Source organism: Eubalaena glacialis, chromosome 1 (genome assembly GCF_028564815.1).
Source record: "Eubalaena glacialis isolate mEubGla1 chromosome 1, mEubGla1.1.hap2.+ XY, whole genome shotgun sequence".
Taxonomy (NCBI): domain Eukaryota; kingdom Metazoa; phylum Chordata; class Mammalia; order Artiodactyla; family Balaenidae; genus Eubalaena; species Eubalaena glacialis.
The window spans coordinates 220250747-220269244 of record NC_083716.1 but is presented as its reverse complement, the minus strand read 5'-3'; positions in this window follow the sequence as shown (position 1 = coordinate 220269244).

The following is an 18498-nucleotide window of genomic DNA, read 5'->3' as shown; positions in this document are numbered from 1 at the left end:
CTCATCAGTTACGATGAGGATGATTATAATTTTTGTGACTTTCTGTTTGAATTTAAAAAAAAAATCCCACAAGGACTCAGAAGCAAAGAGTATACAAATCAATTTTCACTGCAAAGTAAAGGAGCTGTTACAGTGGAGGATTACTGGACTGAATGTCAATATTATGACATAGTATGAGTGTGTTTCGTGTTTGGTAATTGCAATCATTGTTGCTTTTGTTGTGGTCATCCATTTACAATGCTTGGTGTCAGTCTATTTATCTCTTGTAAAAATAAAATACAGTGTGTGTGTGTGAAAAAAAAAAAAAAACTCATCAGTTACTTCCTTCCATCCATCATCAGTTGTCTTAATAACATCCCCTATCCCCATCCTGTATCCACACCACATAATTTCCCATCAAAACCCTAGATAAAATACATAATGGAAAATACTTCACTATGGAAATGTTCCATCTCCTGGTTTGTGGTGTCATTGTAACAACTCCTCCAAATAGAATAAAGAGATCCGCATCCACATTTGTTTCTCTTACCATACATGATGATACATGAAAGCAGGTTTGAAGCTGATTAAGTTCAACAACTTAATATCAAGAAACAAAATATAATCTATTCTTGAGATATAAAAAAGAGAGGCATTTTTGTTTGTTTCAATTACATTAAACTATTGTTGGTGAATTTGTGGCTGGGATTTTATTAGCTTTTTGGAAAAAGTGTATTATATTGTTAAAAATAAAAAAAATTTGGTCTAGATTTCATCAATATGGATATTTGGTAAATTTTTTAACAAATACTTATTTTTAAGATTTTCAGACTCAAAATTATGACTTGTTGCTGAAAAGCAATTAATCTGTATTCCATTTTAGTGAAATTAAATATTTCCTAAATACATGTATGTAATTTATTCCTAGAACTTCTTATAGGACATACAATAGATGAAAAGAAATTACTACAAGTATTTCATTCTTACTTGCTCAAAATGACTCAGTTAAAGAGGTGATGGGTATGGAGGTTCCTTAAAAAACTAAAAATAGAACTACTCTACGACCCAGCAATCCCACTACTGGGCATATACCCTGAGAAAACCATAATTCAAAAAGAGACATGTACCACAATGTTCATTGCAGCTCTATTTACAATAGCCAGGACATGGAAGCAACCTAAGTGTCCATCGACAGATGAATGGATAAAGAAGATGTGGCACATATATACAATCGAATATTACTCAGCCATAAAAAGAAATGAAATTGAGTTATTTGTAGTGAGGTGGATGGACCTAGAGTCTGTCATATAGAGTGAAGTAAGTCAGAAAGAGAAAAACAAATACCATATGCTAACACACATATATGGAATCTAAAAAAAAAAAAAAAAAATGGTTCTGAAGAACCTAGGGGCAGGACAGGAATAAAGATGCAGAAGTAGAGAATGGACTTGAGGACATGGGGAGGGGGAAGGGTAATCTGGGACGAAGTGAGAGAGTAGCATTGACATATATACACTACCAAATGTAAAATAGATAGCTAGTGGGCAGCAGCTGCATAACACAGGGAGATCAGCTGGGTGCTTTGAGACCACCTAGCGGGGTGGGATAGGGATGGTGGGAGGGAGACACAAGAGAGAGGGAATATGGGGATATATGTATACATATATACAGCAGAAACTAACACAGCATTGTAAAACAATTATACTCCAATAAAGATGTTAAAAAAAAGAACATCTTAAATTATTTTTTCTAAGTTCCAAAAAAAAAAAAGAGGGGATGGGAATCTTAACTATCTGACAAGTCATTTTCAGTGAGATTTTCCTGCAGAAGTAATGAATTATGTTATAAGTCATATGGATTTTATAAGAGCTTCTATGTAGGTGCCAAGTAAATTATATTACCTAGATATTGGAACAAATAACATTTATTTAAGGTGGGAGGAGATCTTTAAAATTATGTAATAATGAAATACCTGTGTGAGTGAATTGCTAAAAAGTAAGAGAATGATACTATACTGAAATCTACATTCTTGAATAAGTCTGATTATTGGCATGTATATTACCACCAGATAATGAAACTCTCTCTCATAAACACTGAAGTCTACATTTGAAAGCAGTACTAGAGGTATTTCATAGAGATTTGATGAGACTTTGTAATAAAAATTTTACCAAATAAACAGTTCAAGGAAACATTTTAAAAAAAGAAATACATAATGGAAATAAAACACAAAGCCTGTTAAATCTCTTTAAGATCTACTGCTACTATTATTTTGCCTGTGGCCGATGAACCTGGTTTCTAACCTAGCACTATATCTAATTGTCCTTTGAGACAACATGCGCTATATAGTAGAGACCACCAAAGTGCCCGGTAGATAGAAAGAGCAATTATATGTATGAAACCATAATTAGAGTTTACATGAGAACCAGAAACTATCTTACAGCAAATGGCAGTCCCTAAAGCCATCCAAGGTGGATTCATACAGATTTTTCTAGGAAACAGTTTCCTCTTGAGGTCACATGATACTAAAAGCCTCTGGGACTCTAAAATCTCAACACACAAAGGACAGACAATGGTATAATTCATGTCAAATATATCTTTAAATAGGCAAAGCAAATTATGTACATTTTATCTAAGTCAGTGGTTTATGTTTAGATGGGATAAAGCTGTAAGTGGTAGTGGAGCAATAGATTCAGACAGAAAAGAGCAGGAAGAAATTGTCACCTTTCATTTCCCTGATCCATCTTGGGAGAAAGATTTTTATGAAAGACGGCTCTATTTGGAAGTTTCTGGAAAAATGAAAAAGGTTGGACCTTTCAAATAAAAGGTAGGAAAGCTATGTCTCAGGGCCAGTATTCTACCTGGAAACGGTTTGGGGAGAGGAAAGGAGCCATAATTTGTTGAATAACTGAGCAGAGAAGCCTGAGAAGAGGAAGGGGGCAGGAGAGGAAAAAGGAATGAAATTGTGTGGGATTGTAGGAGTGAAATGTGACTAGTTGTAGTTTAAGTTTTCAAAGCACAGGATGAACATGAGGAATCAGATCCCTTGGAGACCAGTTTCCTCCAGGGAAACTCATCCAGCTCATCTCTCTTGTATCTGAGAACCTAAAGCAGAATGTAAGAATCTTGAAGTAAAGAAGTGCTAGGTGCCTATTTGCTTGTCTTCTGATAGATGTTTCCGTTATTTCTATGGTAGCCCTGCCACGTGCCCTGGCTCAACTCAAACACCACAGTTTCCAACCTGCCACTCCATATAAAGATAGCCCTCATCATTTGAAAGACTTTCTTTCCTTCTTTCAAACCTGGGCCATTCTGGATTTGGACGTCCTTTGCCTGGCTGTCCTCAATGTCAGACACAATGACCAGGTGGGAGGCCACAGCTGCTCCACTGCTGCTCCACACTAATCAGATCAACATACTGACATCAGGAAGGCTTTCCAGGTGTATTCATCATTACCTGGAACTTATTGTAACAAACTGTTTTCTATGTCACAACCACACACTAACCTTCACTTCCTCATTTTATAAAATGTATTAGTTTATCTGAGAGACTTTGAAAGCATTCAATAATCTTTCACTGCCACGTACTCATTATTTGTGGTAGAAACTCAACTCATACTAGCTTAAGCATAAAAGGTCATGTATCATATATATACTGGAGTATCTCACAAAAACCCCCAAATAGGAATATGGTTGGACATTTGAAACAATTGAAAGCAAGGACTTTAGTGCATAGGCTTGTCTTTCTGTCTTTAGTTTCTGTTTTTCTCTACACATCTTCTTCCTTCTTCTCTCACTTGGTGGACAACATTTTCTTTCCTTCTAGACACAAAGCAAAATAAATAAAAATAAATAAACATACACATATGATTGCCAGCCAGCAGCCTCTGAGCTTTATGTGTGATGGAGAGAAACTGACTGCTCAATTCCAGTTCCAATGGGCTGTGTTCATGTGGCCATCTCTAAGGCAATCTCCCCAGCCTAGAGGCCAAGTTTGGTCATATTCATATGATGCTTCCATGGTAACCCTTTAATTAGTGAATCAGCTGGGGAGGATGGGGAATAGAATGAGTGGAAGGGCTCATTCTCCAGAGGTGTGTGAACAGACAGAAAAATAGGTGTCCAGGTGTACCTGTACCCTATAATTGCATTAATTCTCCTCACTGTTAAGACCTGGAATAGGTCCAGCATTTTTGAGGTTAGGAAAAGATTTCCAGTGGTGACTCCCCTTGCTACGGAGGTTCACATTGTTTTCTCTCCACAGAACAGCCATAACCCTTAGACACACCATTTGGCCTGAGAGTGAGGAGACTTACTTTTGGGTCTGACTCCAAAACTGAATTGCTAGATGAACTTTCTGGGACTCTGCTTCCTCATCTGTAAAGTAAGTGCTTTGACACTATAAGATCCCTTCCACCTCCAGAATCCTATGATCTGAATATGATACTGTATTCAGTAGAGTTGGCACTTTCTGAGGGTGGCATCCATGTATGGACCTTCCGTATGTCTTTCATGACATCCAATAGAGAGTGGAGCTCAAAATAGGCTCAATAATTACATGTTTATTGATGATGGTTGTGGTATTGTGGTGTAGATATTGTGGAATATCTATCTCAGGACTTTGAGGAATCCCACAAAAACATCTGCTTTTAAGCACTTCCCAATGCCCATAGTGCAAGAAGATGAAAAAGATATGCTTAGACCCTCAGTACATTTTTGAAATGCATTTATTTCTGAGTTGAAGATAAGTTAAACCCTTTAATACTTTCCAAAGGAAATGGTTTCCTGAAAGTAATTGGACAACTATTTTCACACAAGAGAAAGAGAGAGATACAAAAAGAAAAATAGAAAGAAAAAAAACCCCACACATTTGCAAAGCCTTGAAATCTTATCACACCTCCGTATCCGGGCTCTGGAAGCATTTCCTCCCTTTTGGTTGTGGTTCACACCTCAGTCACAGGACTGAAATACCTTGTGGCCTCACTTCAGAGGCAGACTAAGGATGCGAGGATCTCAGCTGCTGCAGCTGCTGCACAGTCCCCCTGAGGGCTGGGGTGGGAACCCTGGAGCCTCTCTGTGCTCCCTCTTCCAGAGAAAAGGGAGGGAGAGTCACTCTAGGGCCATCTCAGAGCCCAAGAGAGGTCAGAAGCCATGGTTGGTGAGCAGAGCAGCTGCTGGAGGTGGAAGAAATCAATCACAGTATATACAATTCACAAGGTCTGAGCACAACTGCCCCCTTTGTCTAAACCACCCCTGGTACCAAATCTAACCTAGACTGGCTGGGACTCAGGGCTTAAAATCATCCAAAGAGAGACCTCCAACATTCCAGTATGATACATTTCTGCACTTAGTATTCTTTTTTACCACAAGATCATTTTTACCATCTAATCTAATTCCTTCCTGTTGTGTTTATTCTTAGTTATGTCATGGTCACATCTTTTAAGCAGCAATAAGTTGGAGAAATAGTTAAGAGGGTAGATTCTTGTAGGTACCTCACTCTTTTACATTTGGCTCAGTATCCTGTATTCAGGTTAATGTCCTCCCCCACCCCCGACACATACATCTATACCTCTAGACCCCTCTGAGACTCAGTTCTTTCTATTATCCATGTAGGGAAACTGGGGACCAAGATGGGAAGCCTTAGGCTGAGTGAAGAAAGTCTGTAAGTCAAAAAGGCTAGTTCTGTTGCTCAAAAGTGGAGACCCTTTCTTCTACAAATGAGTCCTCTGGGGTGCAATCCAGCATGTGGTCACAGGAGAGAAGACTCAGGGTTAACACCAGTTCAAGACTCATACGCATGTACACGCACAAGGGAATACTAAAAGACTGGCTACTTCCACCACCTCCCCACTCCCACTTCCTACAAACTGAGGCTGGCTTGAGTCTCAGAAAAACACACTGACATTGAGGTGGAAGAAACCACCCCAGGAATGACTGAACCATATGAAACCATCAAGGGGAAAGATAGGACTTTGTGTCATTCAATAATGTGACAAATAATTCAATGGATATTTTTTAAATCCCCACAATTTTATAGAACTAGGATGGTAAATTGATTGCATTGATGTCTCCAGTTTTTCACTATAACCATTGTGGGCAAGATGTTCTAACTGTCCCGTTCTCTCTGGACTTAGCCATATGACTTGCTTTGGTCAGCGGGGGTTAGTAAGCAAGACACAAGCAGAGTCTTGCAAATACTTGTAAATTGGCATTTGCTTTCTTGCCACTCTTGTTCCTTGGCCATGAACATGAGGCTATCTCTGGGCTAACCTGATGCAGGAATGTGAGAGATACATGGGAGAAGGCTAAGTTTTCCCAGCCAAGGTCATCCTAAGTTTGATATGAAGTTGATAACAACTCCATGAGTGAGTACAAGGAAACTTAGCTGAGGCTGGCTCAGATCAACAGAACTGCCCAGCCAACCCATAGACTCATGATACATAGTAAATATTTATTGCTTCAAGAAACTGGATTTGGCTGAGATTTATTACACAGTAGTTGACTGATAGAACTTCTGATAATGATGAGATGAGGTTGAAGAGAAATATTGGGGGAGTAAGCACAAAGGCTAGCAAGGCAATTTGCCTCAGTGTCTCTGTGACAGAAGGTCATGTGACACTGTGGTACTAGAGAAAACATCTCCTTTTACTTCCCTTCTGTTAATCTACCCTCACCCCATCCTCTACAGGATATTTGCTGAAATAACTCTTTATATGTTTCAATTTGTGTGTATTTGAAGGTACTCATGGCCAGAGGTGCAGTGAGTGTTCAAGTATGTACACTTGCAATCAGGCTGTGGGCTCACCCTCAAAGGATCTAAAACTGGATTAGAGAATTTAGCCTGGCCTGTCAGATATCTTTGATCTTATTTTTGGGGCTTATGAGCCTCATGCCCCATTTCAGATAAAGCAGCAGGTATTTGGCACTTTTCCTAACCATTTACAGGGACCATGTCCAGGACAGTCAGTGGCAGGTTTTTATAAAAGACATCAAATGGTTTGGAGAGTAGGGTGGTTGAGGGAAAGAGGAAGAAGAGCAGGGGAAAGATAACAAAGAAAAGTTTATATTTCTGCTATCTGGATAATCAAATGCCTTTCTAGCAGTCTCTAAGTGGAATGTATTTGTTGATTTGCCAGGAAAGCTCTTCACAGATTAAAGCCTTAACTGGATGTTGTTGTAAGGTGTGTCCCAACCATCCTGGGACATGGTATGCCTTTTTTTTTTCTTTTTTTTTTTTAAACATCCTGGAGCTACTGGTGAGAAACACCTCCTTCTTGGCCTCATATTCCTCCTACTGCATCCAGAACTAATGCAGTAGATGATAAAAAATGGCCAAAATTCTTTGCAGTCAATTCCCATCAAACGGTAGAGTCCATTCTTCACCGCTTTAAATCAGGATTGGCCAGGTGACCTGTTTTCCCCAATGAGACATTAGCAAATGTGATACAACAGAAGCTTGATAAGAATTTGCATACAGGAGCTTGCTCTCTTAGAATCCAGAGCTTCTGTACGAACAAGTCTGGGTTACCCTGCTGGAAGGTAAGAAACGAGCAGCACAGTCTCCCTCACTACCCCAGTCAACAATCAGCCAAACCCCAGAAGCAGACTTACTTAGCTGACCAACAACTGACTGAAAATCCATAATAAACCCACCTAAGACCAGCAGACGAACACCTAGTTGAGCTTAACTTAAATTGCTGGACCACAATTTAGTTAAAAGGTAGTTATTATTTTGCTCTACTAAGTTTGGAGGTGAAGAGCTGACTGATGCAGCTAGCTTGCAGAGAGCAGTTTTCCCGAGGAAAGAGATTTTCACAAAAATTAAACAAGAAGAAGACAGAGTCATTTTGAAATGCAGGCTAGGCTGATGTTTATTAAACTCTCAGTATAGTTTCCTTAAGCATCCTCCACATGGCATTTAGAGAAAGATAAGTAATAAAGAATATTTATAAACACCTTTGGAAAGCTTTTCATCTTGGGAATTATTCCCATCATAGATTAGATGTAACTGAAGTTTGTATAATCAGGTTACATGTTAAATAAAAGCTATTGGTAAATAGGCTGCATAGACAATGAGAGACATCTCTGGCCCTGAGGTCAACCATTACAGAATAACCACTATGTTCCAGGCACTTCACTTAAATTTTATGTAATCACTATTATCCTACTTTACATATGAAAAAAATTGAGGATTAGGAAGGTTAGATAACAGTTCTGAGATGTTGGGATCCAAGATCAGCAGACTTTCCACCACACTGCATTGCTTCTCTAAGTCCTAAACCAAAGAAAGTGACAAACAAAAAAGATTCAGAATGATGAACTGAGGTATAATTGCATTGAGTGGAACACAAAGTTTATCCTGGAGAACCATTTAGGGTTCTCTAGACCAGGGGTCCCCAACTCCTGGGCTGCAGACCGGTACCAATCTGTGGCCTGTTAGGAACCGGGCCACACAGCAGGAGTTGAGCAGTGGGCAGGCGAGTGAACGAAGCTTCATCTGCCGCTCCCTATCGCTCCCCATGGCTCGCATTACCACCTGAACCATCCCCCACCCGACCCCCCCACCATCCACGGAAAAATTGTCTTCCGTGAAACCGGTCCCTGGTGGCAAAAAAGTTGGGAACCACTGGTCTAGACCATGAACCAACTAAGATATGGGACTCTTGCATTCAATGAAAGCAAAAACAAATGAAATAAATAACACACAAACAATAGATAAAATAATCAAAGCAAAAAGTATGTTCTTTTAAGATATTAGTGAAATTGGTAAACTTTTGACAAAACTGATGAAAGGAAAAAACCCACAAATTACTAAAATCAGGAATGAAAGAGATGACACCCTACAGATGTTACAAACATAAAAAGGACAATAAGAATATAATGAACAAATGTATACCAATAATTTTACAACTTAAAAGGACAAGTATCTTTAAAAATATATCTTACTAAAAATGACAAAAAGAGAAACAGAAATTTTGAATAGCTCTTTGTCTATTAAAAAAATTGAATTCACAATAAGACAACTTCCACCAAAAAATTCCCAGACCCAGATTCTTTTACTGGTGAATTCTATCAAAAATTTAAGAAAAAAATAGTATCAGTAGCACACAAACTATTTCAGAAAATAGATAAAGGGAAATACTTTCTAATTCGTTTTATGAGAGTAGTGTAACTCATATCAAAACTGTCAAAAGTGTCAAAGACTTTGATAGAAATGAAAATTACTGACCACTATCCTCCCACCTTCAACATAGACACAAAAATCCTTGAAAATGGCAAATTAAATTTAAAATAAGCAATTCAAATTGAGCAATATACAAAAATAACAAGTGCTCTTTATCCTAGAAAGGCAAGGTTGGTTTAGCATTCAAATTCACTACATTAACAAAACAAAGAAAAACAAATTACATCTCAATAGATGCAAAGAAAAATTATTTGAAAAAAATTTATTAGTTATTTATGATTGAAAAATACAACTCTCAGAAAACTAGGAAAAGAGGGAATTTCTTTAACTTAATAAAGAGCACCCCCCACCCAATATTCCCAAATAAGGCAAAAAAAAACCCCAAAGAACAAAGAAAATAAACACTTCTGCTACTAATACCATATCAATTATGAAATATTGTATGTTTTCTCCATGAGATCGGAAACAAGGCAATAATGTCTGCTATAGCCGTTTTTATTCAATATTATATTGAAGGTCCAAGCTAGTATAATAAGGCAAGAAATGGAAGTTAAAACATACAGATGGAAAAGAAAGAAGTAAAACCATCTTTATTTGCAGGCGATAGAACTGTTTAAATTTTTAAAAATACCCTAAGGAATCTATAAAACAAGTACCAGAATTAATAAGTAAATTTAGCAAGTTTGCAGGATATATATATATAGATATATATATATCCTGTACATATATCCTTGCAAATATATGTCTATCCTTGCAAACATACATACATATATATATATATATATAAAATGCCAATAGCTAGAATAGCTAAAAAACTTGAAAAAAAAAGACAAAGTTAGGTAACTAACATAGCATTATTACAGGACTTATTGCATAGATTTGGTAATTAACACAGTGTATATTGATGTAAGGATGGACAACTCAATCAATAAAAGTGATTAGAGGGGACTTCCCTGGTGGTCCAGTAGTTAAGACTTTGCCTTCCAATGCCAGGGGTGGGAGTTCAATCCCTGGTCAGGGAGCTAAGATCTCGCATGCCTTGCAGCCAAAAAACCAAAACATAAAACAAGAAATATTGTAACAAATTAAATAAAAACTTTAAAAATGGTAAAAAAAAAAGTGATTAGAGAGCACAGAAATAGACCAACACACATATGTCAATTGCTATTTGACAAAGTACCAAGGAAATTTAATGAAGAAAGAATAGTGTTTTCAAAAACATGGTGGTGAGACAAACAAATATGTGGAAAACAGTGAACTACTACACTTACCTCACAACACACACAAAAGTATTTGAGTTGGATCATAGACTTAAATATAAAAACTAAAACTGTAAAGTTCTGGAAAGAAACATAGTAGAATATCTTTGTAACCTTTGGGTAGGCAATAATGTTTTAGAGAGAACACAAAAAAGTCTAACTATAAAGGAAAAAATAATCAATTGAATTTCATGACACACCACCAACAAAAGACCTCTGCACTTTAAAAGTCATTATTAATAAAAGAAAGTGGGAGAAAATATCTGCAACACATATATCCGATAAAAGACTCATTCAGAACATATAAAGAAATTTTACAACAGAAATGAAATACAAACCACCCAATAAAAATGGGAAAATAATTTAAGAATAAATTAAAACATACTGACCACAACAAATCTTGGTGAGGATGTGGAGAAACCAGAACACCCATACATTGCTGGTGGAAGCGTAAAATGGTACATCCACTTGAAAAAATGGTTGGACATTTCTCATAAAATTAAACATGCAGAGAGAGATGTAGAAAAAGTAACAGTGTTAAGGACCTCTGAAAAATCTCTCCTCCATAAAGGCAGTGAGAAAACTTTCAAAGATTGTCAGAATCAACTTTTTTAACTCTGGAAATTGACCAAATACTTGGAGGAATCTGATGAGCTTTTATTCATGAAAAATAGATAAATCCTGGTAAGAACAATGAGGTTTATCCTGTTTTAACTTGCCATTTTCCCATCTTTGTCTCTCTAGCACCACAGTAGCCAGGAAGATCAACACCCCACACTCTCCGTAAAAACCAGTAGCCTGGCAGCCGCCAGAGAGGGCAGTACAGTTAGAATTCCTTCAAACCTAATTCCCAAAGAAGTATCATTATGTGCCCTGGTGGTTCCCTGGAAGATCCCACTTGCAAGGTTGAGTGTATTTGACTTGACTTGGAGCTTCTCCATTACAAAAAGCCTTTCCCCAGGGATGTTTGTTGAAAACAGTTAGAACCAATTATTTATCTTTGTGATTGCCTGAGGTAGTGGATAACAGTTGGGGCAAACAATAGGCTAAATCAAAAGTTTAAAAGAAAAATCTGGGGAATGAGATATGCTTATGGGGCTTTGAAAACCTCTGACATATTCCTGTGAATCTAGAAATCTGAATGTATGTGTGCAGCTGTGCACATGCCAAGGGCTGTGTGCATGCTCAGCAAAGACCTGAGAAGGCCCTAAGCTCTCACATCTGGCTGACCTTGAGGCTCTGAGCCTGCAGGAAGTACAGGTTGAGGCAGAGGTGCAATCTGCCGGTCTGTGTATGGAAGGCATAACCCAATATGCATGCAGAGCATCTTGGCAAACACTGGGAGGCTCATTGGTTCCAGACATTTAAATAAATCTGTCTAATCATTAGCTGACCACTAACATAACTGAATAGAGACTTTTGTGGCCACACATGAGAAGAATATAGGTTTTATAGAATTAGTTCACAAAAGGTAATACACAAACAAAAAGTGACAAATAGCAACAAAAACAAACCCTCAGGAGAGGGAAGAATCTGATTTTCAGAGGTGTCATGTTATGTTATTTAAAATATCCAGTTTTCAACAAAAAAAAATTATGAGGCATGCAAAGAAATAAGAAATTATGGTCCATACACAAGAAAAGTCAATTAATAAAAATTGTCCCTGAAGAAGTACAGATATTAGAATTACTAGACAAAGACTTTATTTCAGCTGTGTGAAATATGTCCAAAAAACCTAAAGGAAACCATCTTTTTAGAAAATTAAAGAACTTAATATTGATTAAGAATATTAATAAAGAGATGGAAATTATAAAAAATAGAGCCAAATAGAAATTCTGAGTTTGAACAGTAAAAAAACTGAAATAAAAAATTTACTAGACAGCCTCAGCAGTCTATTTGAGCAGGCAGAACACAGAATCAGAAACTTGAAGATAGCTCAATTGAGATTATCCAGTCTAAAGAACAGAAAGAAAAAAGAATGAAGAAAAATAAACAGAGACTCAGAGACCTGTGAGACACCAGTAATAATATGAACCCCAGAAGGAGAAGGTAGAGAGAAAGGGGCAGATATAATTTTTTAAGAAATCATGGCCAAAATCCTTCAAATTTGATGAAAAATATTAATGTACACATTCAAGAAACTTGATGAACTCCAAGCAGGATAAACAGAAAGAGATCCACACCAAGACATAATTAAACTGTTGAAAACCACAACCAAAGAGAGAATACCGAAAAAAGGGGGAGAGAAGTGACTCATCATGAACAAGTTACCTTCAGTATAATTAACAACTGGTTTCTCATTAGAAACCATGGAGGCCAAAAGTCAATGTGATGACATATTCAAAGTATTGAAAGAAAAATCTTTCAACCAAGAATTCAATATATTATACACTATGATGAAATCTGATTTATGCCCCAAATTCAAGTTTTGTTCAACATATGAAAATCAATAAATGTAACACATGATATTAATAGAATAAAGCACAAAAATCTCATATCAGGTAAATAAATGAAAAAAAATCATTTGACAAAATCCAACAACTTCATGATACAAACACTTAAACTAGGGATAAAAGGGAACTTACTCAATTGATCAAGAGCATCTAGGAGAACATTAAGATTACATCACACTAAGAGTGAAATATGGAGGATTTCCTCCTCAGATCAGGAACAAGACAAGGTTGTCCATTCTTGCTACCTCTGTTAACAATGCACGGGAAGTTCTGGCCAGGAAAGTTAATCAAAAAAAAAAAAAAAAAAAAAAAGAAAGAAAGAAAGAAAAAAAACATTTAGACTGGAACAAAGTAAAACTATATTTGCAGACAACACGATGTTATACTTAGAAAATTCTAAGAAATTCACATACACAAAAAATTATAGAATTAGTTCACAAAAGGTGAACAAAAAATTATTAGAGGTAATTGACTCCAAAAGATTGCATGATATAAGATCAGTATACAAAAATCAATTGCATTGCTATACACTGGCAATAAACAATATGAAAATAAAATTAAGAAAATGATTCCATTCATGGTAGCATTATAAAAATTAAATCCTTAAGAATATATGTAACAGGGCACTTCCCTGGTGGCGCAGTGGTTAAGAATCCGTCTGCCAATGCAGGGGACATGGGTTTGATCCCTGGTCCGGGAAGATCCCACATGCTGTGGCGGAACTAAACCCAAGTGCCACAACTACTGAAGCCCGCGCGCCTAGAGCCTGCGAGCCTCAACTACTGAGCCTGCATGCCTAGAGCCCGTGTTCTGCAACAAGAGAGGCCACCGCAATGAGAAGCCCACGCACCACAATGAAGAGTAGCCCCTGCTCGCCACAACTAGAGAAAACCTGTGCACAGCAACCAAGACCCAATGCAGCCAAAAATAATTAATTAATTAATTAAGAAAAGAATATATGTAACAAAATAAGTACAATACTTGTACACCGAAAACTACAAAACATCACTGCAAGATTAAAGACGATCTAAATTAGTGAAAAGATATCTATGTTCCTGTATTGGAAGACAATACTGTTAAGAGGGCAATGTTCCCCAAGTTGATCTATAGATACTATACAATCCCTTTCAAAATCCCAGGTCCCTTTTTGTTGAAATAGACAAGCAAATCCTAAAATTCACATGGAAATACAAGAGACTCAGAATAACCAAAACAATCTAGAAAAATAACAAAATTGGAAGACTCACACTTCCCAATTTAAAAAATTACTACATATCAATATCTACAGTAATCAAGACTGTGTGGCAGTGGCATAAGTGTTGACATATAAATAATGAAATAAATTTAAGAGTTCAGAAATAAAGCCATACATTTATGGTCAATTGGTTTTCAACAAGTGTACAAAAAACAATTCAATGGCGGAAAGAATAGTCTTTTCAACAAATGGTGTTGGGACAACTGGATATCCACATGCAAAAAAATAAATCTGGACCTCTGCCTCACAACATATCCAAAAATTGACTCAAAATGAATAAAAAACTTAAATGTAAGAGCTAAAAATATGTTTTAAAGAAAATATAAGTATATTTACTTATAAATATAAATCTTCATTACCTTGGATTAGGCAGTAATTACTTATATATGACACCAAAAGCACAAGCAATAAAAGAAAAAAAATAGATAAACTGGACTTCAAAATCCTGTTTCAAAGGATACTTCCAAGAAAACGAAAATATGATCCGTAGATTGGGAGAAAGTTTTGCAAATCACATATCTGATGAGAGTCTAGTATTCAGAATATATAAAGTACTCTTACAACAACAGAAAAGCAAATAACCTAATTAAAAGTGGGTTAAGTATTTGAATAGACACGTCTTCAAAGAAGATTTATAAAAGGACAATAAGCATGTAAAAGGTTGCTTAATATTATTAGTCATTAGGGAAATACAAATCAAAACCGTAATAAAATTTTATTTCACACCCTCTGGGTTGGCTATAACCAAAATACTGGAGCCCTCATACATTGCTGGAGGAATGTAAAATGGTATAGCTGCTTTGGAAAACAGTTTGGCATTTCCTCAAAAAGTTAAACATAGAGTTACCTTATGGTCCAGCAATACCACTCCTAGTTATATATCCAAAAGAACTGAACAAATAGATTCACACAAAAACTTGTAGATAAATATTCATTGCAGTCCACCTCAAAATAGCCCCAAAGTGGAAACAACCCAAATGTTCATCAACTGATGAATGAATAAACAAAATATTGTGTATCCATGCACTGGAATCTTATTCAGCCGTAAAATGAATGAAGTGTTTATATATGTTACAACACGGATGAATCTTGAAAACATTATACTAAGTGAAAGATGCCAGACACAAAAGGGCACATATTGTGTTATTCCATTTATATGGCATGTCCAGAAAAGGCAAACACATAGGGACAGAAAGTAAATTAGTAGTTGTCAGGGACTGAGGGAAGAAGGAATGGGGACTCCTGATAATAGGTATGGGATTATTTTGGGGGTGATGAAAATATTCCATATTAGACAGTGGTGATCATTACACAACCTTGTAAATACACTAAATAAAAACTACTGAATAACTCATTTAAAAGTATGAATTTTATGGTTTGAAAATTATATCTCGGTTAAAAATAAAGTTAACTGTACATCTTCCCTATGACCCAGCAATTCCACTCTTATATATTCATCCAAGAGAAAATAAAGCATGCATCTGCAAAAAGACTTGTATGAGGATGTTCATGTCTGCTTTGTTCATCTCATCCAAAAACTAGAGTCATTCCAAATGTCCACCACCAGCAGAACAAATAAACAAATTGTGGGATATTCACACAGTGGTATACTATGTAGCAATAAAAAAAATAACTATAGCAACAGGAATAAATTTAAAAACTATTAAGTTGAATGCGAGAGGATGAGCTGAAAACAGTAAAATACTATATAATTAATAATAAACTTTTCTGACATTTAAAAAGAGGCAAAATTAACATACATGGTGATAGAAATCAAAGGTGTTTTCTTATGGGATGTAGGGTTTATTGGAAGGGCATGAGGAAAATGTTGAAGGTGATTGAAATGTTCTGAATATTGACTGGAATGGTAGCTATATGGATGTATACATTTACCAAAACTCATCAAATTTTATAGCAAAGTGATGTATATTTCATTGTATATATATTTTATGTAATTTTTTTAAAGTTAAAAAATGTTAAAGGACTGCAACCAAAAATAAGACCAATAAGAAAGTCAGAGGGTTCTTTTTAAACAGGTTTATTAATATTTAATTGACATATAATCAACCAGAGATATTTAAAGTACATACTTGATGTTTTCTGGTAGAGGAGAACTCATGAGCAAGGATTTCAAGGGACATTTCAGGGAAAGGAAAAGACCTTATGAAGGAAATGAGAAGTTTACATGGAATAATCACTGGACACTTGTGACTACTAAATTGTATAGCCATAGATACTCAAAGGTTATAGCTGAAACTCTTCTAGAAGGAAAGAGGAAGAAATGCTAATTACTTGATCATTTTATTTGAACTCTATCGGCTTCCTCAAGCCTCAGGACATCCCAGGCTTCACTCTTTCAACTCATCTATTTTCTCTTTTATAACACAGATACTTAGAGAACCTTAAATTCCTTGTCCTCCATTTTTAAGGACTCCTGTTGGTGGCAATGGTGGAAGAGATGGAGATGGAGTGGGAGAGGGATAACTCTTTAGCAAAATGGTGAGATCATTCAACCAATCCCAGAAAATCACAGATGTCTCATAAGAACAGGGTCAATGAGGTCTTTAATCTACATTTCTTTCTGGACTTTCTCCCACATCTCCATCACTGTCCAAACATGAATCCAATATGTTTATTTTATGATAAATGGTATATAGTTACTTATGGCCTGAAAACAGTCCAGCAGCTTGTTTGACTGGATTTTAAGGCATGCCCACAAGGGCTGGGTTTTGCCTGGACATTATGGTCCTGGGAAGAGGAGCAAGGATCCAGGGATCAGTCTCACCCTGAGTCCATTGATGAGCCCACATGACCCTCACCCAACATGGGATATTCTTCCAATAACAACTCTGGCTTCTGCAACTTTAACCTGCAGGTAACCAACCAGATCATTTAACACCATGCTTTCCACATCCTCAGTTCCAGTCACCAACTCCAGACTAAAACTCTTGCTTTATATTCAGCAAAAGGCACGGCAAAATTAAAACTAATAAGAAATATAAAACAAAGAAAGATGTGTTGCTGCTCTTGGGCTTAGAATTCCACCCTCCCATCAGCTCCACCCATTACTCTAGCCCCCAAACCAAAACGTTTACTCCAATTCTACCCAAATAGGCGGCAAAGAGAATCCTTCCCTCTGAAGACTGCCTGGCTTTTGCTGAGGGATCACTCCTAGCCCTGGGGAACATCCCCCTGCTCCAAAAGAAGCCATTATAAAATTAACCGGCGATAAAACCAACCACAGGGGGATCGTGGGGCATTTATCTTTTTCAAACGCCTTGTTGTTTTTGCCCATCTGGTTGCATTTAGTCCAGAGGTATAATTTCCAGTGCTGCTCTTCTCTGGTAGACCATACAATTAAGGTATTTGAAAAACAAACAGCTCTTAACCACTGCACGGTGAGGAACTAGTTTAGCAATCTGTGACCCATTTTCCCTGAGCAAACACAGTTCTATATCCAAGATGGACAGAAAGCAAGAATTGAAAGTCAGGAATTATTATTTAATATAATAATAATAATCTAACCTCTTCTGGCACTCCTCAGAGAAGAGAAAATAGGATGTGAAGAGGGCAGGGAGAAAAGGCTGCTGAAGAAATTATACTTGTTGTGGCTCTCCTCATGAATCCTTAATAGTTTCTTTAGGGCTTTCACAAAATATATATATTTGGAACACACAGAAGGGAAAGACGCAGTGATGGTGGACTTATCCTGGCAGACCTGATGGTATCTGGAAAAGAAGAATGACTCAGGCACATTCAAGAGCAGTGTGGCTGTCAATTTCTGAAAGCTGCTAGTTACCTACACTGCATTAAGTGTGCAAAATAATTAATACTGTAGTCACCCATGTGCTCTTGTGCTTATACTTGGGTCATGAGACTAATTTTGCTTTTAATAATGCATTCTTCCAAATGTCACTCTTCAATCTCACATGGGAGGTTCGACACATATTTTTTCCTTGGCTTTATGGTGTAATCCATTTTTTGAATCTTTCTAAATCTTTCATTAGAATATGAAATGAGTGTGAAATGCACATGCACACACACACACACTTTTTGCACAAAAGTGCAACTCACAGCCCAGACATTGATGTTATTCACCAACTTTGGTTCTGAATGACTTGACTTTTTTTCTCAAAAAAAATTAAACCTCACCCAAAAGGAATAAATATATTCCACCAGTAAAGAAATTCAAAGGAATGTGCTTCAGATTTTGAGGTCCCTTTGTAAAATGAGTCCCCTAGATGTTTTAAGCCTTGCTGATGTTCTCTGGGGACAGTGCTCCAAGAATTCTAAACCAGAATTCAGAGATGGCAGAAGTCACAATGATCTTGTAGTGCCACCTTTACCCATGCAGGGGTCACTTCCTCAAGG